The sequence below is a fragment of the Oratosquilla oratoria genome, chromosome 9 (genome assembly GCF_046742065.1).
Source record: "Oratosquilla oratoria isolate Oo_2021 chromosome 9, ASM4674206v1, whole genome shotgun sequence".
Lineage (NCBI taxonomy): Eukaryota > Metazoa > Arthropoda > Malacostraca > Stomatopoda > Squillidae > Oratosquilla > Oratosquilla oratoria.
Window position 1 is genome coordinate 42,061,774 of NC_134785.1, and position 25,025 is coordinate 42,086,798.

A 25,025-nucleotide genomic window follows, 5' to 3' on the forward strand; every position below is an offset into this window, starting at 1 on the left:
GTATGGGAGCCAGAAGCACCAGCTGCAGGCAGGCAGACTCCTCTCCCTCGCTACTCAGGGGGTCCTCGACATACGTCGTTTCGAGGTGGTGGAGAAGGTACAGTTTCATTCATTTTGGGGATAGTTCTCATTTTTGTGTTTATTTTTATTACAGTTTATTATTAATAAATTTTCTGTACTATAATTATATTCCTTTCGCCTCCCTATAGCCTAGTTCTATTGATATATACGTATGTCTTTAGGGTGTTTCAGGTTAGGTAAGTGACATAGGCTATGGTAGTTTCTGTAAGTCGAAAATTACCTTACGTCGGTACGTAGGAACGAATCTCCGACGCAACTCGAGGATCTCCTTTATCCTGGTACTGGGTGATTTCAACGTCCATTACCCAACACTTCAGTCCTGTATCCCGAACTAACTGAACGGCCATTACCCGGTTGTCTTGCTGGAAGAGCTTCCCGGAATTGTCATCCTCAACATCGACGAAACGACACTCGAGGGGACAGACTTGACCTTATCCTCAGGGAATAGGGACGTGGCACCTCCATTCTACCCTCACCAGTGACCACTACACGGTAAACACAACCCCAAATGCCACACCACCCTACTGCTTTACATATTGATTTGCATATAATACGATATATTTTATGTTTGTGTTAATATTTTTAAAATTCTGATTTTCCTTGAAGCACTGCATTATTACATATCTAAAACTTTTATCATAAATTTATAGATACCGTCGAAGATATCTGAAGTTCCGTTTCAGTAGTTTAAGATGGATTTTATGCCCATTTTGGTCCATTTCGGACTTTGCTACTACTCCGTTTCAGATTTCTAGTACTCCGTTTCGGTCCGTTTCGGACATGAGCGTTCCACCACGTCAAACGCCACGATGGGACGCCAAGCGGACGGATGGGTCCAAATTTCGAGCCGCCCTGAACGAGACCACGCACGTGTTGCCACAAGACTTCGATCAACGGAAGAGCTGCCTGATACAGACATCGACAGAACAACAGTACTGACGAAGCTATCACGAAGTATATCCCAGGTCACCCCCTACCGGCGTGATTGGTGGTTTTTACCAATGAGATCCACGAACACAATCCTCCTCCTTCTTCAATATTTGGGGTCAATATTGAAGCAATAGAGGCTTCAAATAGAAGACCTTGAGGTTCTGGACAGACAAGTCTCTCACTTCACAGTCTGACACATACCGTCCATTCTTGTTTTGATCCTCAGTACACTCTCTATTGAGCAGTAAAAATTTTGAGGTGCTACAAGCATGTGACTACATTTTGAAAATGATCTACGAAATGGCACATCAGTTGAGTGAATTATCTACATTTCCGAATAAGCTTATATTAAAACATTATGCTTAAATACCAAGGAATATTAAAAGAATTAATCATTTTCTAATTTATTTTCACTGTCTGGGAAGTGAGTGATCTATATTTTCACTGTCTGTAAACAGTTCGGACATCTTGCAAAAATGCAACAAATAAATTTTGACTATTGGATCTCATTATTCCCCAACACAGAAAATCTAGATGCGATTGCAAAGTATGAATAGGTACACCTCTTAATTTTTTTTAGAATTCGAATTTTAGCTTCAAGCCACGATCTTTCAACAGATTGGGTATTAGTTCCATCTTGTGGGTTCACATAATTTTCTTGATGATCTACGGTGTGGTGTATGTAACCCTGACGATTAAGATGCGAATATGCTGGCCATTCGTCTGAGTATATCACAGAGCCTGCTTGAACTTCTCTGAAAATAATTTGCTCCAAAGTGGCTCTCTCTTCTTAAAACATAAAAGTATCGACAATCTGAGGCATTTTTAAGTCCGAACACCCATGGGCCATCTATTCTTCTTCCATGACCAGTTTTGAGGTCAATGTTGATGCAAAAATTGAATCAAATAACCTTGGGGTTCTACAGGTCTCTCACGTCGCATTCTCACACACGTCGTCAGTTCGAGAGTCCATGGAGGACTTTAGTCATCCTCCACTTTGACATTCTATCCCGCAGCACTGTCCTCATGAATCTATTAATCAGGAAACCCTTTATTCATTCAAATAGATTCCCTCAAACTTCCCATAGTAAGTCCCCTATTATTTTTTGTGGGAAACCTGATTAAAAACTTTCTTTCAGATCCAGATATACACAGTCCACCCACCCACCCACTCACATCGGTATTTTTTAAATAAAAATAAATAGATAAATGAATAAAGTTTGAAACCTATAACCGGCCTCTTCTGAATCTACATTGGCAAAGATCTTTCTCTTTAATAGATTGCCCGTCTTTCACTATTCCCTCACAGATCTTAGATACCATACTACTCAAAAACACTAGCAAATGTATATGATTTACCATGGTCTTGGATCGCGTGCTGGAATTGTGATAGACAATTATTACCCTCCCGAAGGAGAGCTCAGAGGTCGTATTGTCTTATTTAAGGGTAGTAGTCTGACTTTATACATAGACACCCCGTCTCCATGTTCAAGGGGCTTCCGAGCCATTATGTATATATATATATATATATATATATATATATATATATATATATATATATATATATATATATATATATATATATATATATATATAATATATATATATATATATATATATATGTATGTATGTATGTTGATTTAAACTAATACAGATGTAACTGAAGGCGAAGGAAGTATACGAGGAATAATGGAAGAGTTTAACTGCCTTAATGTTTCGACGCCTAAGGTCTTGATCACAATTCTTTCATTATTCCTCGTATACTTCCTCCGCCTTCAGTTACACACACACACACACACACACACACACACACACACACACACACACACACACACACACACACACACACACACACACACACACACACACACACACACACACACACACACACACACACACACACACACACACACACACACACACACACACACACACACCATGACTCGGTGGTGCGGTTGGTAGAGTCCCTGACTGTCATTAGTGCGGTCTGGGTTCAAATCCTGCCCATGGCTGAAATAATTTCAGTATCGCTGCGCTTCTAGTCGATACTCGAACTCTCGTGGGCGGGGAGTTGGGGGTGTGAATGCGTGTAAGGTCACAGCAGTACCCATAGATCGGTCATATACGAGCTCTGAGCTCTCTTCCGGGAGGGTAATAGCTGTTAATCACGAGTCCAACACGTGATCCAAGACAATGGTGAATCACACACACACACACACACACACACACAATATATATATACATATATATATATATATATATATACATACAGGTGTGTATGTACGTATGTATACACGTTTGTATGCATGTGTGCACTGTATGTTTGTGTGTATGTATATATGTATGCATGAATTTATATATGCGTACATGTATATATGTATCTATATACACATTTTCAAGGTTAGTGTCCACCTGACTAACGTCTTTGTTTCAGGTCTTGAAATGCGACCTTAACAAATGGACGTTTGGTAGAGAATTGTAGAGTAAAAATATTTCTACATTTACAATTTTACTGTCCTCGCCATGAATCATTCACAATGTAAATTTTTTCGTTAAAAAAAAAAAAAAAATCCGGGTAATTCGTAATCAATAGCCACGATGTAAATGGTTAATAAATTGGGCATGGTAGATAGACTAGGGCCGTATTCTGAATCTAAATGAAGAGGTCCATTTTACAAGTGAATACAAGAGGGAGATATTTTTTTTTCTTTTTAGCAATGAAAACCTAAAGGTGAATTTACTAGTTACCTCACGATTGCCTGTCTCGATTGTGGGTGCGTTATTTGACGAGGGAAAATTAGCATGAATAATTAAACATACTGTACACCCTTTGCTATTTCGTATATTTCTATTTTTGCACAGATTTAATAATTATTTTATTTGATACTAGGAATAAACTCACAATTCATCGATTTTGCAAACGAGTGAGCAAAGAAACGAGAAGAAAATACGCAGTTTTTGTCTACATTATTGTAAGTTGCATTAAAGCACTTGCATCCTAGGACTTCCCACATTTCTTCTTTTCTATGCACAATATTATCTTTGCGAAGCAAAATGTGTATTGAGAGTGGTGTGTAAATATTACTAAAGGATAGTCATTATTATAAAAACCGTAAAATGTTTCGCGATATGCTCTAATTTTAAACCCTACGGATGAAATCAATCGAGGAAGTTTTCACGTGTGAGATTGGAAAGCTACACACCCCAAGTCCAGTGCGACACAAACATGGCGATGGGCCCTCTTAGAGGTTGCTAGTGAATCCATTTACGACAATATCACGACTTGGGTGGGCCGACACCTAATTTAACGTGCGCTTATAATATAACCAGAACATGTTAAATGTAATAGTGTATCTCGACCGCAATGTAAATGAGCTAAAACAATAATGTCAGTAACGAAACATGTTTAGCAGAGGCTGGAGTGAAGGAGTAATGTTTGCAACTGTGCAATATTCGTGAGGCCATGTTCGTTACTAGGAAGAGAGTAGCACAACCCGTTGCCCACATAAAGTAGCATGACAGTGCCTTGGCGACTATGCTGTTCCATAGAGAACGTGGAAAATGAAAGATGAAAGGCAAGACGTGTTGTGGATGTGAGGGTAGCCTTGAGGAACGATGTCGTAGGCTGGAGGAAGCAGTATCAGGGCCAATGGAGCTCTCCACGGGGCTCACCTACCTTGTCTCCAGCTACAAATAAACAAACATAGTTCACAACAAACCGGGTAAGATATTTGAGTTATTGTATTTTGCACATTTCTGGCCGTTCCGTGTTTTAGGAAGTGTTTTGTTTTGCACAGTTTGTTATGGTTCTCTAGGGATGTATTTTTCAAACTTTTCGTTTTTGTTTAATATTTTAGTTTGTTAATTATGCAAGATATAGCAAGACAGGATTGTAGCTTAAATTTGTTTGTTTGTGATAATAGGAAATAATAACACTAAGATATGAGGTTGAGTTTGGCAGCTGCTTGAATTATTTTTTACAAAGTTCACCTTGAAACTGTCTCCATAGTAAGAGTGTTCCTCTAGTGGGCCATTACATGTTGGAAAATTTATGGTGTGGCTACAAATTGAACTCACTAGTTCCAGGAGGACCTTAAAATATTTATCAGACATAGCTCTGGTGAGGTAAAATAGAACTGAAGTAAATTTGAATAATTGCTGCCTTGGTAGAGGGTTAGTCAATATGTTTACTGTTTTAAGGTAAATTTAGGCATTGGCTACAGTGTGATCTTGCCTCAGTGAAAGTGTTTTGTTTACATGGGGACAGTTTGTAAACACTGTCCTCATGTGAGGGGTGCAGTAGTAAACATTCAGTTGTAAACAAAAGTAGAAAACTGATCAGTATGGTGTGGTAGATATCTGGGATAATCCTGATTTATTTAAATAACATTAATGTTATCTATTAATTTATGGTTTAATACTAAATAATGATGCATGATATACTATTAAAATGAGAGGTAATGTACATATCACTACATTTCACTTGTGCATTTGTAACACAGCCATTAGTTTGATATTGGCATAATATTTTTTACTAAAATACATTTTTTCAACATGAAATATATGTCATAAGAACAAGAAAAGGTAGATGTGTCTGGAATGTTCCATGTATGAATACGTGTTATGGTGGTTAGTGCCTTCAAAATGCATGAAATATTATAATGAATGTGCAGATGTTGCCAGACAATTCTGGATGATAAATGTTAAGAAAAAAATTTATGAAAGAAGGAAAGGAGTGCATTGAGAAATGGGTATATTTTTTAGAAGTGCACACTTACATGAGATAGTAATAGAGAAATAATAACTTTGTAAATTATAATACATCAACATAATAAATGTAAATCTTGGTGGAAATCAATAATAGAAACAGTTGCTAAAAGCTATAAACAAATAAAGTTGCATAGACTCCTTTAGACACCATCTTTTTGATAAATTTGGATGTCAGAAATGATGATGACAGCCTGATGACTTCTAGAATAACAGGTATCGCATTACTAAATGCAGGGTAGGTTAGGTAGGCAGGTTAAGTAGGTAGGTAGGTTAGGTAAGGTAAAGTAGGTTAGATTGTGTTAGAATATACACATTTAGCATATTTTAATTTCTTCAACCTCCTCTACCAAAACAAACATGGTGTCGCAAGTATTCAAAGCAGCTACATTTGTTTGTTAATAGCTTTTAGCAGCTGTTTCTATAATTGATTTCCACAAAGAATAATGTATAGTATATTAATGTATTATAATTGAAAATTAATATTTAATTTTCAATTACTATATTGCGTAAATGTGCACTTCAAAAAGTTTATCCAGAAATGTAAATATTACACTTACACTTAGAAAGAAATCAAAACCTGAAATTACATTTTGAGAAATCTTTAGCAAAGTAGATAGTGGAGATGATCCACACAAGAAGAAAGATCAGAAAATTGAAATGACAGCCAAAATGAAAGAACACTTGGATTTAGTGAAACTTGGGTTTTGAGATGAGTCAGCTCAGTAAGATATGGTATGCTATGATGTTTATAATGAATGATACCATAGTTAGGAGTAATGTACAGGTGCACCAAATAACCTTAATAACATGCTAGAGAATGATAAAATTGTAAGTCCAATGGAATATGCCAGCATGAAAGGTAGTATGACTGTCAGTTAATTTAAACTGACATTAGAGAGATTACAAGAATAGTTGAACTTACTTTTCATTAACTTAATATGATAGATGGCTGCAAGATCTGGAGACATGTGTTCGAAGCCCCTTCCTGAAAATTCACTCTACACATACATCTGTGTCAAAATTATAAGACTTAGGTTAATAACTCAAGAACAGGTAATACATGATCAACTAAATAAGAAAAAAGTACATAGAAAAATGGAAACCAAGACAATTAACATACTGGGTATATATAAGCAGACTGGAAGGAAAAGGTAAGAACATGTTGGTATTGAAAATGGCCTGTAAAGATGCAGAAGTCACAAGTAATGAGAAGTTATAATGAGGAAAGTGGAAACTTGAGTGCATAATGTAAAACACACTTTACAAAGTCACTTACGAACTTTGATGGAAAGGAAAAAATTGGTAAAAAAAAAAAAGTCATTGGAAACTGTAAGGTGGAGATGTATTGGTCCAAGAAAAACAGAGATTTAGGCTTAAGATGAAATTATGTAATGCCAACAGGGATGATAACAATATTGATAAGGATATCTAAATGAAGAACAAATTATTGGGGAACTTGATTAAGGAAATCAATGAATATAAACTTGTGAAAACTATTGAGGATAAAGATTATGAGGAAGTGTTGCATTATGAAGTTCACTCCCAATATTAGAAAAACAACATATGATCAAAATGACTTGTTATATGGAAGTATATGAATATGGGGTTTTTAGTGACATGGTTTTGACCAGTGTCAAAAACAGCACTAATGAGTACATATATAGAAGGTGTACTCAATGGCAAAATTTCATAATGCATTGTCAAAACATGTTATACCTGTCAAAAGTCATAGAAACAACAATACATGGTTAATTATTTAAAAAATTGAAAGAAATTATACTCTAAAATAATTTGGCATATAGAGAAATAATTTAGCAGAATTAGACCTTTCCGCTGTCATGAATAATTTAGTAAAAGTGGACAGTGGATGAATGCTCAATGGCCAAGTAGTTTAGAGCAATGCTATTTGGATGTGAGGTAGGAATGAAGGCAGATACAATTTGCCTGGCAGAAAGCAGATTTTCTGTGAGGGCATAATACATTACCATTGGTTATCTGTCTCTCTTTCTGAAGAATAAAGTTTCAACAGCTTTAATATTTTGGAGTTAGTAGTTCTTAAAATTATAAAAAAAAAATTGTGGAAACTGCCTTTGTATTTTTTCTACTGCATCTGTTTTGCAGGCCTTAGTTGAGCTTCATGGAAACAATTATCTGTCCATGGTTTGATCTGTGTAAACAATTTTCTGTCCATAGTTTGATCTGTGTAAACAATTATCTGTCCATAGTTTGATCCTGTTGCTTAAAAATTTTCATAATCCACCCTGATAATTGAAAACAAAATTATTACTATATTTGTTGCGTGCCACATGAAATAACAACATGCTGATAGTATAATTGCAAGATCCTGAACTTGTTCAGCTTGATTTACAACATTTTGTGCTGGATCCAGATAAGACTGCATCTGATGAACCAAAACTTGTTTCCATTAGATTTCAGCCTATTTATAATTTTTCCAAGCCCTTTTGTAAAAGACATTCATCTGGATGAAAATGTATTGCTCTATCCTTGTGTCATTAATACATACATAAACCAAAGTCTTTTTTCCCCTTTACACGGGAGGTAGCCAAAAGAAAAAGGTATAGAAACCACTCCCACCCATTCCATCCCCTACATACTTCACTCCCATCCTGTCTGGGGTATTGGCTACAGTTATTGTGGCAAAGTAACATGCAGTTGATACTTTAGGGTCTATATGGGGTGCCCCTTTGGACTAGAGCCACACATCATTTTGTCAGTGATTGAGGAAGTCTCTGTTCATATAGAAATGATGACACTTTAATTATATTGTGACTGTCTCTCTGTTATACTGTCCCCCCACCCCTTCTTACTGTCCTGTACCATTTCTCAGAATATTCATTTCCTTTGTTTGCCTACTCTGTGGTGGGGAAAAGAATGTTGCCACCAAGTATTCCCACTTGAGTTGTAAGAGGCGACAAAAAACAGGACAGGGAATAGGACTAGGAATCCTTCTACCTGTAGCCCCACAGGAGACATTCCTAAAAAAAGTAAAGGCATAAGAGGGTCTAGGAGTTGTGTCATTAATAAAACTGAATATGTTGCCTGATCTATCTGTAGCTATGCTAAGCATGAATAGTAAGGAAATGCACAGGTCTCAGCATTATTTTGTGGAACAGAACTAAGTACACTTCTTACACAGATCCTATTCATTAAGATTATAGTGGTATGAGAGCCAACTTTTAATATATGAGGATCATGGTCCACCATCAATCACTTTATTAGAAAGAAGGCACACAGCATGAATTCCAGTTTCTGGACAGGTTCTCTTATTTTTTTTTTTTTACTAGATTGATGTTAGGAAGGGTAGGCAGATATAATGTACTTTCTCAGAAACCATGCTGCATTTCAATTACAGGTTCCTATGTTCCAGTCTTTTAACTAATATTTCACAACTTTCAGAAAGTTTGCATATGTGTGTTGTCAGAGATAATAAATAATAGTTTACAGCCTTTTTCTTGTATTTATCTTTGTGAATTGATACATTAACAGCTATTTAATGTTCAGGAATATAATTCTTGAGATAGTCTGCCAGTAGCACAGGTCAACCATGTACTTTGTGTGTATTAAAGGTTTCCATATATAGTTGAAATCTCACCTGACTGACACTACCATTTTTCCAGCTATCTCTCTTTATTTTACAGTTATATTTTCTTTATTTTACAGTTATATTTTACACATACTATAAATGTAAGAATATGCGGGATATATGAAATACCAAACAAGAAAGTACTACCCATCTCCACATTGCTGTTTTAAATTGCCAATGCTTTGGACATATTGAATAGTGATGTTGCCATTAGACAGATGTGTTTACTGCATGCCCTCCTAGTGGAATCTATATAACATGTAACTCCATGTTTGTTATTTGTCACTTATTTCAGGTGTGCTGATCATTGTATCCAAACAGAGATAATAAAGAACTGCTACAAAGACTCTCAAAAGCTATTCATGATCAGGTCACCTTTTTTGTGATGATCTGAGAATAGCATAAAGATTTCTCCCCTTGGTATGAAGTAGAAACAAGAATTTTTCTTGTAAATAAGAACACCCCAATTCACTTGATGTGTCTGCATATACACTCTCAAAAGTTATATACCTCCCAAGTTTTCCTATTCCCAACTCTAGCCAAATGCGGAAATTGTAGACAACCATGCAGTGTCCTCTATATTCTACACAGTATACTGCTTTCTGCTCTTAATATGGAGTTCTCTGCCTCTGAGGCTTGTAGCATTTCACTTTTCAAGAGGCCCAAACCCAAGTCAAATCTATGATGATATATTCATGCACCACATGCAGAGGGTATGTGATTCCCCACCTCAACATGACCCACTCCCACCTTTGAGCAACCCCACCAAGCATAACACACCTATCTTTACCTCTCTGTCTGTCCTAGGCTTCATACAAATGTAGCTGGCAGATATGTTCTTGGGATTCATACTACTCTCTCTTTCTTCTCTCTTCTCTCCTCTTTCCCCTCTCTGCTCTCTCTCCCTCACTGCTCTCTCTCCCTCACTGCCCTCTCCCTCTCTTTCTCTCTCTCTCTCTCTCTCTCTCTCTCTCTCTCTCTCTCTCTCTCTCTCTCTCTCTCTCTCTCTCTCTCTCTCTCTCTCTCTCTCTCTCTCTCTCTCTCTCTCTCTCTCTCTCTCTCTCTCTCTCTCTCTCTCTCTCTCTCTCTCTCTCTCTCTCTCTCTCTCTCTCTCTCTCTCTCTCTCTCTCTCTCTCTCTCTCTCTCTCTCTCTCTCTCTCTCTCTCTCTCTCTCTCTCTCTCTCTCTCCCTCCCTCCCTCTCTCCCCCCCTCTCTCTCCCCTCTCTCTCTCTCTCTCTCTCTCTCTCTCTCTCTCTCTCTCTCTCTCTCTCTCTCTCTCTCTTTCTCTCTCTCTCTCTCCCTCCCTCCCTCCCTCCCTGTGTCTGTCTGTCCTCTCTATCTCTCTCTCTGTCTCCTCTCTCTCCCTCCCTCTGTCTCCCCCCTCTCTCTCTCCCTCTGTCTCTCCCTCTGTCTCTCCTCTGTCTCCCCTCTCTCCTCTCTCTCTCCCTCTCTCCTCTCTCTCTCCCTCTGTCTCCCATCTCTCTCTCTCCCTCTGTCTCCCATCTCTCTCTCTCCCTCTGTCTCCCATCTCTCTCTCTCCCTCTGTCTCCCATCTCTCTCTCTCCCTCTGTCTCCCATCTCTCTCTCTCCCTCTGTCTGCCCTCTCTCTCTCTCCCTTTGTCTGCCCTCTCTCTCTCTCCCTTTGTCTGCCCTCTCTCTCTCTCCCTCTGTCTGCCCTCTCTCTCTCTCGCGCTGTCTGCCCTCTCTCTCTCTCTCTGTCTGTCCTCTCTCTCTCTCTCTGTCTGCCCTCTCTCTCTCTCTCTCTCTCTCTCTCTCTCTCTCTCTCTCTCTCTCTCTTTCTTTCTTTCTTTCTTTCTTTCTTTCTTTCTTTCTCTATCTCTCTCTCTCTCTTTCTCTCCCCCCCCATCTGCCCAAGGGCTCATACAAATGTAGGTCACAGATAACTCATGTTTTCTGGATTCATCCTTTCTTTCTATTTATCTATCTTTATCTCTGTCTGTCTGCCATAGGCCTTAAACAAATGTAGCTGGCAGATGTGTTCTTGGGATTTGTTTTCCCTAATAGTTCTTTTATTATTTTGATTGTGTTGATGAGTGCTGCTTGTCTAGGTAGAATTTTCATGGGTCAAAGCAAAATTAAATCTAGACTTAGGTTAAAGATTACCAGGAAATTATGCAGCTGCATGTGAGGGTTGCCAGATAGCTCATTGGGAACATCCTTTGTTCTGAGAATCAATTATTAGCCTAAACTTCCTCCAGTCCTAAAAAAGGAATGTACAGTATTTTGTGTTAAGAGATGGTGGAAGTTATGATTTTTTTTTTTTCATACATGCCCTTTATATATAGATTACAGTCAATGTTGTACCTCTAATATGTTAATGTAACAGTTGTCAGGTTTTGTATTTACCTAGTTGTATTTTGCAGGAAGGGGAGCTATGCTCATGGTGTCCTGCCTTTGTGTCTTGCAGTGTCTAGTTTGCTCTTAAACTCATGAATGGTTTTTGCGCACACTATTTCATTGTCCAGTTTGTTCCAAGTGTCCACCACTCGATGTGGAAAACTGTTTTTCTTCAGATCTCTTCTGTGGCTATGTTTTTTTCTTTTCTTTTCATGTCCTCTTGTAATAATATGTATGCTGGTAACTGAAATTACTTAGTATAACTATTTCATTCTTGTGATTGATCTGCAAAACTCCTCTTTATGTTATTATTAAATTATATATATATATATATATATTTGGGGGGAAGTGTTATTTAGAGGTTCAGTTCAGGAATTGATGCTCTTTATAAAAAAAAAAAAGCCTGGAAATCAGAACAGAATTAAGTGTTTTTTGTCAAAGTGGTTGGAAATTTGATCATATGAGAGAAATGCGTTAGCTAACATTCATGTGGTTTTGGTAGTGAGTATTAAAGAGTGATTTCACCCAGTGTATTGATAGTAATAATTGTTGCTTATAGTTTCACTAACTTGAAATCCACAGTCCATAGTAACTAGCAGTGGTCCTCAGGTTCTTTTATAGATATCTGGGAAGAGATGAAGTTGTCAGTGGTTTCTTTGTTGAGACTTTGTGTCAATGGCATTAATAGGAGGATTAGGAAGGAAGCACTCATTGGTTGTCAACTCTCCTGTAGTTGTCATTGTTGTATTAATCGAGACTTTGTATCACTGGGTTATGATAATAGGAGGAGGAGTAGGAAGGAAGCAGGCACTGGTTGTCAGCTCTCCTTATATGTAAATGTGGACAACATATAGTTGATAGGGAGTGATTTTGGGCCCAGTCTGCATATGGAGTGTCAGCACCTCAGGACTGGACCTCCAGAAGGAGGTAAGAAGATGGCAGATTTTGAGATGGGGGACATTGAGATAATTCTTTCTGATGTCTGTCTTCCAGGTCCCACCCAGAGCATTGAAAATTCCAAATAGGCGTTTGGGTTTGACCTAAGGAAAAAAGATGGTATGTTGGGCTTTGTACTGTAAATTTTATTTAGTTAAGTAGTCATACAAGTGAGTTGGAGGAGACTGCAAAAGGCAAATGGTGTGTGAGAGAGACTTAGGTCAAGTAGAAGGGAGTTGATGACAATAATTGTTGCTTTGAGTTTCACTTACTGGAAACCCACAGCCCTACAATGGTTGGCAACAGTCCTTGGGGCTTGCCATTAATCTTTTTGGAAAAAAAGGACAATTGTCTCTGCTCTGTTGTATTAGTGTGGGACCATTGCTCTGTTTTTGTTTTGTAGTAGTAGGGGAAGGGGAGCAGTTACCAGTTGTCATCTTTTATGCAAGAAGGTGGAGAACATACAATTGAAGTTAATAGAATTCTTGTGCTTAGTCAGGAGACTTGGGTGCACTTACAGATAGTGATGAGGGTGTTGAAGACCTTCAACAGGAATTGTCACTTATGGTACCTGGGAGAGGGATGTAATAGGTTATGTACTTAACATGTGTCTGAAAGGGCCTTAATATTGATCAATTTTACATCTTAGCGGAAAATTTTTCTTGTGAAAGTTGTCAAATGTATATTTTTCCAATACAACACAGACAGCAGTTCAGTATTTCATCCTAAAAATATCCAAGTGAAGGCCCAAGTACTATTGTTAGCCTTTGTGAAGCTGTGGGTTTCCAAGTAATGAAACTTGAGGCAACAATTATTATTATAAATACATATACTAAAGGCTTTTTCCCCCTACATGGGGGGGTACCCAAAAAGAAAAAAGCATAGAAACCACTCCCACCCATTCCATTTCCTATATATTCCACTCCCCTCCACCCTCCTCCCTCCCTCTTATCTTGGCACCTCCTGGATGACGGGTCATCCCTGCAGCCTGTCCACTGCCCTTGGTCAGAAGCAGTGTAGATATTAATGGACTGTTGTACATTAAATGGTTCCTCATGGAATTTATTCATATTTGCATGTGATCTGGGTCTATTTGTATTGCTGATAAATTCTAGGTGTCTAACATGAACTTGAGAAGATTCTTTGGTGTAATAAATTAGTCCATTGCCTCTGTTCTCTTTTGTTGGAGACCCACTGAAGGCACATAGCTATGACCAAAACCATTACCCTTGCCCTATGTACTTGGACTACTTTGGGAGGTAACAATCACTTTTTTTTATGGAAGGATTGTAGATCAGATTTTCACATGAAGAGAGAATGGTGAGAAAATGTCTGGAAAAGGGGGGAGCAGTTGTATTTGTATATCTTAGATTAGAAGAAAATATGGGAAGCTTTAAGACTGTATGGAGTAGGAGGAAGGAATTTTGAAGCAGTGAATATCTTTTGTGATGAATGGGAAGCTTGTATGAGTGATAGGTTTTATGTGGAACTTGGTTTAGTGCAAGGATGTGTATTGTCACCATGGGTGTTTTAACATATTTATGGATGGAGTGATAAGAGAAATGAGAGGTGAAGTTGAGGAAAAAGGGCAAGTATGGCAAATAAAAGTCAAGGAAAGACCAGTGATAGGTACCTCGAAATGGTGATTCTGCAAAACATATAATGAATTATCATCTTGCTGCTGGTCTTCAAAATCTGCCAACATCTTTACCCCTATTTAGAGTTGTAGTCCCTCAATTGATGACTTCTCTCCTCCTGCTTCTATATGTTAGTGACACAGAAATAGCCCTACATTAATTCAGCGTTTCGATGGGAGGGCCTAGGGACCATTAGTCAGTCACTGTGGTGGCTGTGGGTTTCTATTCAGCGATGCCCAAAGTAACAATAAATGATATAGAGTCTTAAATATGTGGAGGACACTTTTTCCAGCAGAGACAAAATGGCTTAAAGAGGTTGGTGAGTGAATGTGATAGAGGTTTGGTGAAGGAGAAAAGTGAAAGTTAATGCATCAAAGAGTAAGATGATACTACTACCCAGAAGTAAAGGATATGAACCTGATATGCAGGGGGAAAATTTTGTATGTATGAATTTATAGATATATATTGGGCAAATTGATATACTGTATGTGTAATTGAAAGACTAGAGTAAAAGATTGACAGTAGAGGAGGTAGGAGGTGCCTAGAAAACAGTTTAGAGAAATAAAAAGGTGTCAGTGGAAGTAGTGAAAGGAATTAGATGTAGCATTGGTTATCTTGACTGTTGTGTTTGGAAATGAGCCCTAGATGATAAATGCAATAGGGAAAAGTCATGTGAAGACGGTGGGAATGAAGTTCTTGAGGGCTGTATTTAACCATTTTGGTACGATGATGCATACTTAGGTGTCATGAGGCACGAGTGGGTACATGAGGATGCCAGCATTGGTGTCTTGATTATATATATATATTTTTGTATTTGTATAGGAGTTACCCCTGGATTCTGTGAATTGGTTTGATCACATTTTCTGTGTTTATTGTTTATTGAAAGCAGGTAAGGCACCTGGTATGGATGGATGCCATGCAGAATGTCTTAAAAAAGGAGGTATAGTGATGGTGGACTGGCTGGTGAGGTTATTTAATGTTTGCTGGAGAGAAAGTAGAGTACCAGAGGACTGGAGGAGTGCTTGTATAGTTCCACTTTACAAGGGAAAGGGGGACAAGTGTGAATGTAGTAGTTTCAGAGGGATTAGCTTGTTAAGTGTAGTTGGGAAGGCTTATGGGAGGATCTTGATTGAGAGGATTAGGAGAGGAACAGAGGGAGTAATTGGTGAGGAACAGTGTGGATTTAGGACAGGTAGAGGTTGTGTAGATCAGATTTTTGTGGTAAGACATATGTGAGAAAGCTATAGGAAAGGGAAAGGATGTTTTCTGGGCCTTAATGGATCTGGAAAAGGCTTACGACAGGGTAGACAGAAAGGCACTGTGGGAGGTTATGCGGATATACGGGATAGGAGGAAAGCTTCTCGGAGCTGTCAAGAGTTTTTATGAGAGTAGTAGAGCTTGTGTCAGGATTAGAAATGGAGAGAGTGAGTGGTTTGAGGTAAAGGTGGGACTTCGTCAAGGATGCGTTATGTCACCCTGGCTGTTCAACTTATACATGGATGGGGTGGTGCGAGAGGTGAATGCAAGGGTAGTGGGTCAGGGATTGGAGATGGTAAAGGAAAATGGAGAAAAGTGGGAGGTGAGCCAGCTGTTGTTTGCGGACGACACTGTGCTTGTGGCAGGATCGGAGGAGGGATTGAGGAAGCTGGTGACAGAGTTTGGGAGAGTGTGTGATAGAAGAAAGCTGAAGATAAATGTGGGTAAAAGTAAGGTGATGTGATGTACAAGGGATGAAAGTGGCAGTAATCTGGAAGTGAGCATTAAGGGAGAGCAACTGGAGGAAGTGGATAGTTTTAGATATTTGGGTGCAAATGTGGCAGGAAAAGGTGGAGTGAAGGTGGAGGTAGAATGTAGATTGAGAGAAGCGAGTAAATGCCTTGGTGGTTTAAAAAGTGTAATGAGGAATAGAAATTTGTTAATGGATGCTAAGAGGAGACTGTATGAAGGAGTGATTGTGCCAACAGCACTGTATGGAGCAGAAACATGGAACATAAGAGAGGAAGAGAGAAGGAACTTGAATGTGTTTGAGATGAAGTGTCTGAGAAGTATGATGGGGGTTACTAGGCTTGATAGAGTGAGAAATGAGGTGAGGAGGAGAACAGGGGTGGAAAGGGAGCTGGGAGATAGGGTTGATGAAAGAGTATTAGGATGGTTTGGACACATGGAAAGAATGAGTGAAGAAAGACTAGTAAAGGAGGTATGGAAGGCAGATGTGGAGGGAGTGAACATGAGGGGACGTCCTAGGATGAGATGGATGGATGGGGTGAAGGGGGCTCTGGGGAAGAGGGGAATGTCTGTTGAGGAAGGACGGGAGAGGACAGAAGACGGGTGAATGGAGAATGGTTGTATATGGAAAATGTTGTGACGCAGCCTGAAGGGATTTCTCCCTGTCCTCTCCTTTATATGGGGGGACGGAGAGGGGGGGTCGCCGATTTAATGAAGCGGCCTTGGTGTGGATGTGCTGTGTCCTGCGACACTGCTTCTGACCCAGGGCGGTGGGCAGGGTGCAGGGATGACCCGTCATCTAGGAGGTGCTAAGATGGGAGGGAGGGTGGAGGGGTGTGGAGTGTTTTCGGGGATGGAGTGGGTGGGAATGATTTTATGCCTTGTCCTTTTTGGCTACCTCCCTTGTAAGGGGGAAAAAGCCTTGGTATATGTATGTATGTATTGTTACTCAGTAAAAGAGTATGAGTACTATAGCAGTGACTTTGTATTTTATAATGCGACTAGTGTGTTGCATTGTACGTATGGCAGCCGATGCTGTGCATGAGAATTTGACTCGTACTGAAGTGGTTAAGTGGTCAGTCAAATCCATTGTTTCGTGCAAGAGACCCATGGTATCTGGTTCATCCTATAAATCATCCAGTAGAGAGATTTTGTGTTTTTATTTGGAAAGTGTGAATATAAATTTGAGTATTTTTGGTGCACTGCTGAGCTATTATTGTTAGGTCATCTGGTGGTTTGGATTGTGAAGTTGAATGGAAGGAGGAAATGTTTGCAGCTGTAAAATGATTGCTACTTGTTTGGAGGAAAAATTCAGTAGCTAAGGATTATTAATTGATTTAGAGATAGCAGATAATATGATGAAATTCATTGTATTAGATAGGGTAGCTTGAATTGTGAATAGATTTTGAAAAATTACGCAAAAAAACAGTTGAAATAATGAATTTTAGTTCTGTGATCCACAAATCAGATAGTGGATGGAGAAAAGAAAAATACATGGTAATCATCAACTAGTGTCAAAATAGGGAAGAACTGGACAGGTGAATCGTGCATTGGAAAGGTAATCAGCCAATCAGTCAACCACTTTTAGTCCATTGTTAAACAAAGACCTTTCCCAAATTATTCCAAGAGTCACACAACTTTGCCAATCTTTGTAAGGTTACTCCTGCAAATTTCTTAATCTTGTCACTTCACCTTCTGTCTAATCTTCCACACTTCTCATCTTGTGTTGCCAAGTTAATAAAACAATTACACTATCACACGTCATCTTTTCTTGGCTAATGTAGGTAAACTTTTATATATGAAAATCAACTAAGAGAACAGGCTGGTTTTGGGAGCAGATACTTCACTGTTCATCTGCAGACAGATGACTGCTAAGAAAAACATAAAGTAGAATTAGCTGTTGTTTAGCATTTGTAGGGGATTAGAAGACTTTCAGCATGGAACCAAAGGGAATACTAAACTAATTTCTATATTTTTTCAACCAGGGTACAAATGAATACATCGGAAGCTTTGTAGATTGTTTGGAAGGTACTGATTTATTTTTACTGTACAAATATACAGGAAAAGAGATAAAGAAGGGGATAAAACAAGGTGATAGAATTTCACCCTAGTTATATACAGTTTGCCTCAAAAGTATTTTCAGAGATTATTTGGGAAGGAAAAGGTTTGTATCATTAGGAAAAGCTTTAATCACCAGATATTTGTAGAGGCGATGAAGGAGCATAAGTAATTGGGTAGGACAGATAGTTATAGATGATGGCAGATTGAACAAGTGTGACAACGGTAAATATCAAACCTGGAAGAGAGTGGCTAGACAGTTGAGGAGACGAGATAGAGAGGTTTGCCATAGTGACATAGCAGATATTGACAGCCAGCATGTCTCCCTCATAACTACCCGTGTGTGTGTTTATCTAATTGTACCGAACTATACAACGTTTCTTGAGTTCTGTCTTCTACTCTCTAGGAGTTATTGTGTTTGTGTGCTGTAGAGTGACTCGCATATATGAAAATATAATAATTATTAAAAAAAATAATTTTCGGACTGAAGGAGAGCGATATGCCTTGAATCTTCAATGCGCAGCACTTAAAGGTTTCTGTGAAAAGCCCCTTCGATATTTTGCTCACAAGAAACATTGTCTACCCCGCCCCTCCTTTCTGTACTGAAGTAGCCACGTGCATCTGGATGGAATGACCTGGCGGACGCCGGAATGAAAGGACAAGTGTTGGGGAATGGGGCAAGCTCGCGATTTACTGCATGCATGCGTGCGTGCGTGCGCGTGACTGCAACGGGGTATGGCTCACTTTCACATTCCATATTCCTTTATAGGATAGGGAGGCAGCACGAGGCAACACTAGTGTGTACTATGTACACGCCACGGTGTAGGCTACCCTGGACGACGAGCATGTAAGTGGACAAATTACGAAATGAACGGTAGGGGCCAACAAACAATTAACCTCTTTCACCCGTGGAATGTGTGCTGAGCTAGGTGGTATATTGTACGAAGACGTAATGTGTGAACTGTTGGATGAAATTAAGGGGTTTATTTAGATATCTAATGTGTTTGTTATTTTTATTATGTAATTTTTATATTATTCATATTATTCACTTATTTACTTATAGTCCTACTGCTGAATAGGTGTTAGATGCACTAGATGGAAGGGTGAACTGTTTCATGGAAAGAACCCCTGTAGGGGCACGCCATTTATTCAACACAGTGACGTGCTTTATAAATTTAATTTTGTCTTTGGGCACATTTTTATCCAGGTAAGAGGGTGGGGGGACGGCTTCAGTCTGGACGGCCACGATCACTTGATTAAAACTTACTTCATGTCGGCTTCTACCCCAACTGTCGATTGCAGGAATGGGACCCAGTGAGCGCGTTACCGTATTTAACTTGTTGAAGTCGTTGAAGGCGAGTATCCAGTGTGTCCGGGAACTCCCTTCTTGGTAGCAGGTTCTGTCGAGGGATATTTGTTTTTATTCAGCTGAATGAACCTCGCACGTTTCCCTTGTCAAATAAGTAATCTGTTTTAACAGGGTGACATTATAATTTTTATTTTTAACGATATATTGTATTCAATAAAGAATTAGTGTTCGTAATAAAAAGAGGCCACCGGTAATGTTGCAGTAATGTTCTGTTGAGATTGTCATGCATCTGTGGTGATTAAATATATATATATATATATATATATATATATATATATATATATATATATATATATATAATTTTCCATTGTACTTGGTATGCTATTGCAACTTAGCAATTATATCGTGTTATACACAGCAGTCTGTTGCGTCTGATTTGAATATTCTGAAACAGGAACGATTTATAGTTGTTTTTTAGTCTGTCCTAAAGGAAATGTTAATGAAAAAATCAAGTATCACTCCACAGTAATGTTTACTCGCCAATTAAGATATATTCATCTCAAATATTTATTTTGAACATGTATTCCCAATTATAGGTACTCAGTATAATATCCATAACGAATCTATCCATGGCGGCATGGTCGGCTCAAGAGAAGTTATAGTCATCGGCGACGATAACAAAAACAGTCGATTCAGGATACACTTCGCACGTTTACAGGCCTTTTTGCACCCGTGGGTGTCTATTTTTATTACTTGAACAGTGCATTAGAATTTCTCTCTCACAATTTGATTATGTATTTATTATTGTTGTTGTTGTTATTATTTTTTATTAATTCTAGACAATGAAGCAGGTACCAAAATACACAGAACTGACAAAATCCATTACAGGCTTGAAAACAAAATTAAATGCCCTTAAACAATACAAAAATTTGCGACAGCAATAGAAAACTAGATTTTTTTTTTTTTTTTACAAAACGTTACAGGGCCAATTGACATTACCCGATGAAAATTCTCACGGCTGATATTTATTTAAACATCTGGAGGGGGGGGGGGTAACATGAAGACCGGTCACACTGCTTTGTTTTTGGTTTATAACATTGTCCCTTTGAATGAAGTCTGCCCCTCAGGGTCGCGTGCCACAGTTTGGACAAGGCTGCATCAAGACCCAGGGGACTTGCATGGAGTCTTGAGACTGGCCGAGATTTTCAATCCTCAAAGAAGATTCTCTTTTATTCTCTTTTAGTTTATATCGTCACCCAATGCAGTGCATTGGGTAGCATAAACATGTGGTTAGGTAAATAAAAACTGGTAGATGAATGAGTAAATTGAATAGATAATAGAAATAGATAAATAAATCAATATATACAAAAGATGAAATAGAGTCTTGCATTCCCTTCGCTGAGGCGACAAGGTGGCGTCACGTCGTCGTGTTTAGGCGGGAAACGGTAGGCTGTCGTTATATTTTTTTCTTGTTCATCAATTTTCCTCGGACATGATACCATTTAGTCATTTGCCCTACTTCAGGCGAAGGGATTACGTAGTCATGTTGATGTGCGACCATACGGGTTAAAATATCCTTGAAATTTGGAAGGCGTATGAAATGAAAAGGGATGGAGTCCATTGATTTTGTTGTCGAGTCGAGTCAGTGTGCCCAAGGACATAATATAAAGCCAGACGACTTGAGACTAAGAAGGAACATGTTTTTTTTTTGTCCGCCGAGTTCCTGGCTACGGTTAACATGGAAAGACCATCGTATGAAAGTCTGGTAACATGTTCCTGGAAGCTAAATGTAAAGACGTAACAATATAAAAATCTTGGCTGGAAGAGAAAAGGAAGTTCCACGTCGCTGCACATTTAGGCTGGAGAAGGAACCGACATGTTTCCGTTAACCCCTTGACTACCGGGACTAGCCGTGATAGAACTAACTTGAGTTATGGATGTAATTTTAAACCCGTTGAATGACTAAGGTTTTCTTTAGCTAGAGGAAATCACCGGGAAAGGAAAGAACCTTTAGTCTTCGATAGATACTGTATACGAGTTTTAAACATGACAGAATATCAGTCAGCTTGTTGGTCAAATGCGTGATGCGTGCGCATTGTTGGAAGGAGTGCCCACACAGGTATTAATACTTAGATTTACGTTTGTAAACAAGTGGAAACAGAATGACTCCTCTATAACAAGAATAATAATACGTTTTTTAATTCTTTTAATCGGGTCAAATGGTGTGGTGAAATATTTTTATCGACTGTTTTTATCGACATTGACGTAGTTGCTTGTAATGCATTGTGATCTTGGCATTCGCCCAATTGTGGGTTCAAGTTCTACCCTCGCCGATTCCCAGTAGTGACTGTCACCTGCCCCTACTGGGCGATTGTGTTGGTTTCGGCCGCAGCGACGCATCTCCAGGCGTAGGCCACCTTGTGTTGTTGTTTTGTAGTCTAGTCGCAAATTGGGCCACACAGATTGGTCTACTGCTTTACCTTCTCTTGCCTTCCAGTGAGAACAGACAACCGGTGTAGTAAGACAAATCTCTCACCTACTCGGGCGGAACGAGCTGTGGGGACTAATATGAATACATAATAGCTTTCTCTCATTCTTTAATTTTCTTTATAACTTCTTTCTGCCTTCTAGGGTTGTGTGTGCGTAGCTTAGCTTGTGGATAAAACTAAGTTTTGTGCAGTCAGTATTTTAAGGACTTGGATGATATCCTTACGGACAGTCAGCGTTCGTTGATAATTTGAGACTTGTCTCCATAAAGAAAAAAAAAAAGAAGTTCGAGCTTCTGGTACCCTCCATAAATCTCTCCTGGATCATATATGTACTTGTGGATAGTAGAAGTTCTTTAGAAGCTCTTCGAAGTAAACAATATGATAGCCACGTAATAAACGCACGCAAACAGGTTGTTATAGGATTACAAGAAAGGAATTGTACGATTTATATGGATACCCTCGCATGTGGGAAACCACTTGATTGAAGTGGCTGATGAATTGGCTAGAAATGCATCGAAACAACCACATGTAGACATAGAAAGTATTACCAGCATGAAGATGATAAAGAGTGAGATGAGAAAGAAGAGAAAGGAATGGATACAAAAAACTGAATGAGGTTGTTGTACATAGCGGAAGCTTGCAGCATTACCTATATGTATTATAAGATAGTAAAATGACCTATGGGAAAATTTATCATATGTAGATACGGTCACAATGATGATGAGACTGGGGTATAAATATTACTGGCAGATAATTGGAAGGAATGGGGAGCTATCAGCTATGTCAGGAGAGAAATGCGCTCACCTTAGAACACTGTTTTGGAATGTGAACTTATACGACCTTATAGAAAACTCTAACTTCCGTTAAAGAACAGGTATGTTGGATATTGAATAATAATGTAGTAAAGAAGATTCTTAAAATTGTACCACGATTATAATGCTCTTTGAGCAACAATATACTGTGTAAAACATAAATAACTGTGGTAGAGGGTGAAGAACAGTATACTGCCTACATCCTTTTGATGTAAATTATCAATACATTTTTCAATTGAATTTCTACATGGTCGCTGTGCCTCCGCCTCTTCGACGCGATATTGTTCCCAAGGATAAAAGTGTTGGTTATAGAAAAGTAAGTCTAATTAAGTACAGTGCCCTTGTGAGGGCTATGGATCTAGATCCCGGACGTCCGGTGGATTTGTGGTCAGCCCCCAGCCCGGAATGTATGCCCCGAAACTCCTGTTCACACTAGCGGTTTCAACCGTGGCGATTCGATTACAAACAACCGCGCAATTCTTCCTTGACTATGTGGTACCGCCTCGGTTTCCGCGCTGTTCAACCGTTGGGGTGAACAAGACCTAATCAATTTGTTCTGGGAGAAGCCCTTCTTCCGGAGGGATATCTAGAACGGTTGCTCCTCCATCAGAGCAGTGACGTTCGGGCAGGTGGTGTTTCAGTAGAAGAACGACTTAGCAGCCGAGGAAGATGGGGTAGTGGAAGGTGGAGGGTAGGGTATTCAGGTGTGGGTGGTAGGGGTGCGGGGCAGGGATGGATGGAGGCAGAGCCAATAAGGTGGCTGGAGGACCCCCCCCCCCCTACACACACACACCTCCAAGGGGGTATCGGTAGATCATCAAGTCCCTGTTAGGGCGGAGTCATCGATGATCAGCTGCCGAGAGATAGTGTAGTATACAGTAGTTGTATCGCCCTGTTGAAAGGGGACACCAAGAAACATTGTCTTCAATGTCTTAGAGGGGGTTTACACGGTTAACGGTAACGGTGATGTGTGAACGGGGTATTTGGTTGTAAGAAAAATAACTGGACTTGTGTGATCCCGTCTTTTTGTCTCCATCGATCGAGCGTAGCCTTAAATTCTTTTATGTTTTTTTGACTGGTTCCTACATGATATTTGGAAATTCCACAAATTGACACATCTGTATAGGAAGCTTTCTTAAACTTAAGTGATATAATATTTTGAAGTCACTAACCTTAAAAGTCGCATACCGTGTAAACTTTCGAGTTAATTCGGTCGGCGAGCTCAATGTGCGTGTTCGCTATGTAATGTGTGTGTTTTGGTAACATATTTTACGCCAACTTTGGCAAGTTGTAATCCTAAGACTGATTGTGGTCTCTCATCCCAACCTAGGAGAAATTGTATGTTGGTTTTGTTCATTTATTTGATTTATCTGAACACAGTAATCAAGTCACCCCACATTCTTTTTTCTGCTGGAGGAACTTGTAGATATGTTCTTCTGTCCTCAGGGCTTTTTCCCATTTCTAATATTTTGCATTTTTCTATCACGTTTGGTTTATTCCCACGCTTGGGTCGTAATCTGTTTAGACCTTTTTTGTAACAGTATTTTTTTTTCTTATTTTTGCATCGTCTCCAGAAAGATTAATGTAGTTTTTTCTATAGTGTGTGTAGATTCGTAACCACACCCGGAGAGGAGCGGATGTTGGGCTGCATGACTAGTGTGCGTGCGTGTACGCACGCTTGTTTGAATACTTGATAAGGAGTCTACTTATAGGGGAGTATAGGCAAGGCCACATTCGCTCACTGTGATAATTGTCAACATGGCAAGTGAACAGAAGCGTTGTGTGAAATTAGGAAGAACTCTCTTGTTCATCTACTGGGAGGGTTGGTGGGGGGGGAAGGGAGGAGAGTTACTCCATCAGGTGTTACCACAGGTGGCGGAGGCGGGCTTCTGCAGAGGCACAGGTATGTCTGTAGGGGAGGGGTGGGGTGGGGTGGGTGGGGTCGCTTCGCCTGAGGCTCTAATTAGTCAAGACGGACGCACAACGACGCTCATGCGCGTAGTAGTCGTCTCAAGAGGTTATCGTTCTGGGTTATTTTTCCTCCCACATCCTACATCCAACCTCCATTTGAATAATTAGTGTATAGAATATGACTTCGCATATAGAAATCTAGACTTCTTTAAGAACATTTCAACAGTGTGTCTAACATTCATATAGGCTAACATTCTCTTAGTTCATCATACAGCCTTGCTATATATAAAGGGACGATAATTTGATATTTGAAAAGTAAAATATTGTAACCGAAGTCGTTTGTACTCAAACGAACTCTCAACGGTCGGCGCTGGCGAAGCCCGTGTAAAACCCGATGTGATAGCC

The 25,025-nt window shown here is 39.3% G+C and overlaps 1 protein-coding gene across 2 annotated transcripts in view; it reads left to right on the plus strand.

The window, feature by feature from the left end:
• The first annotated feature begins 4,013 nt into the window (after positions 1 to 4,013).
• The window catches only part of LOC143028344 (uncharacterized), a 47,870-nt gene continuing 26,858 nt past the window's right edge, over positions 4,014 to 25,025 (plus strand). Inside the window, exon 1 of one of the 2 annotated variants that reach the window (XM_076190284.1) lies at positions 4,014 to 4,733. The gene's annotated coding sequence lies outside the window, so the exon portion shown is untranslated. Of the gene's footprint in view, positions 4,734 to 18,883; positions 18,947 to 25,025 lie in introns of those variants that run through there. The other variant, XM_076190285.1, reaches the window with a different exon arrangement.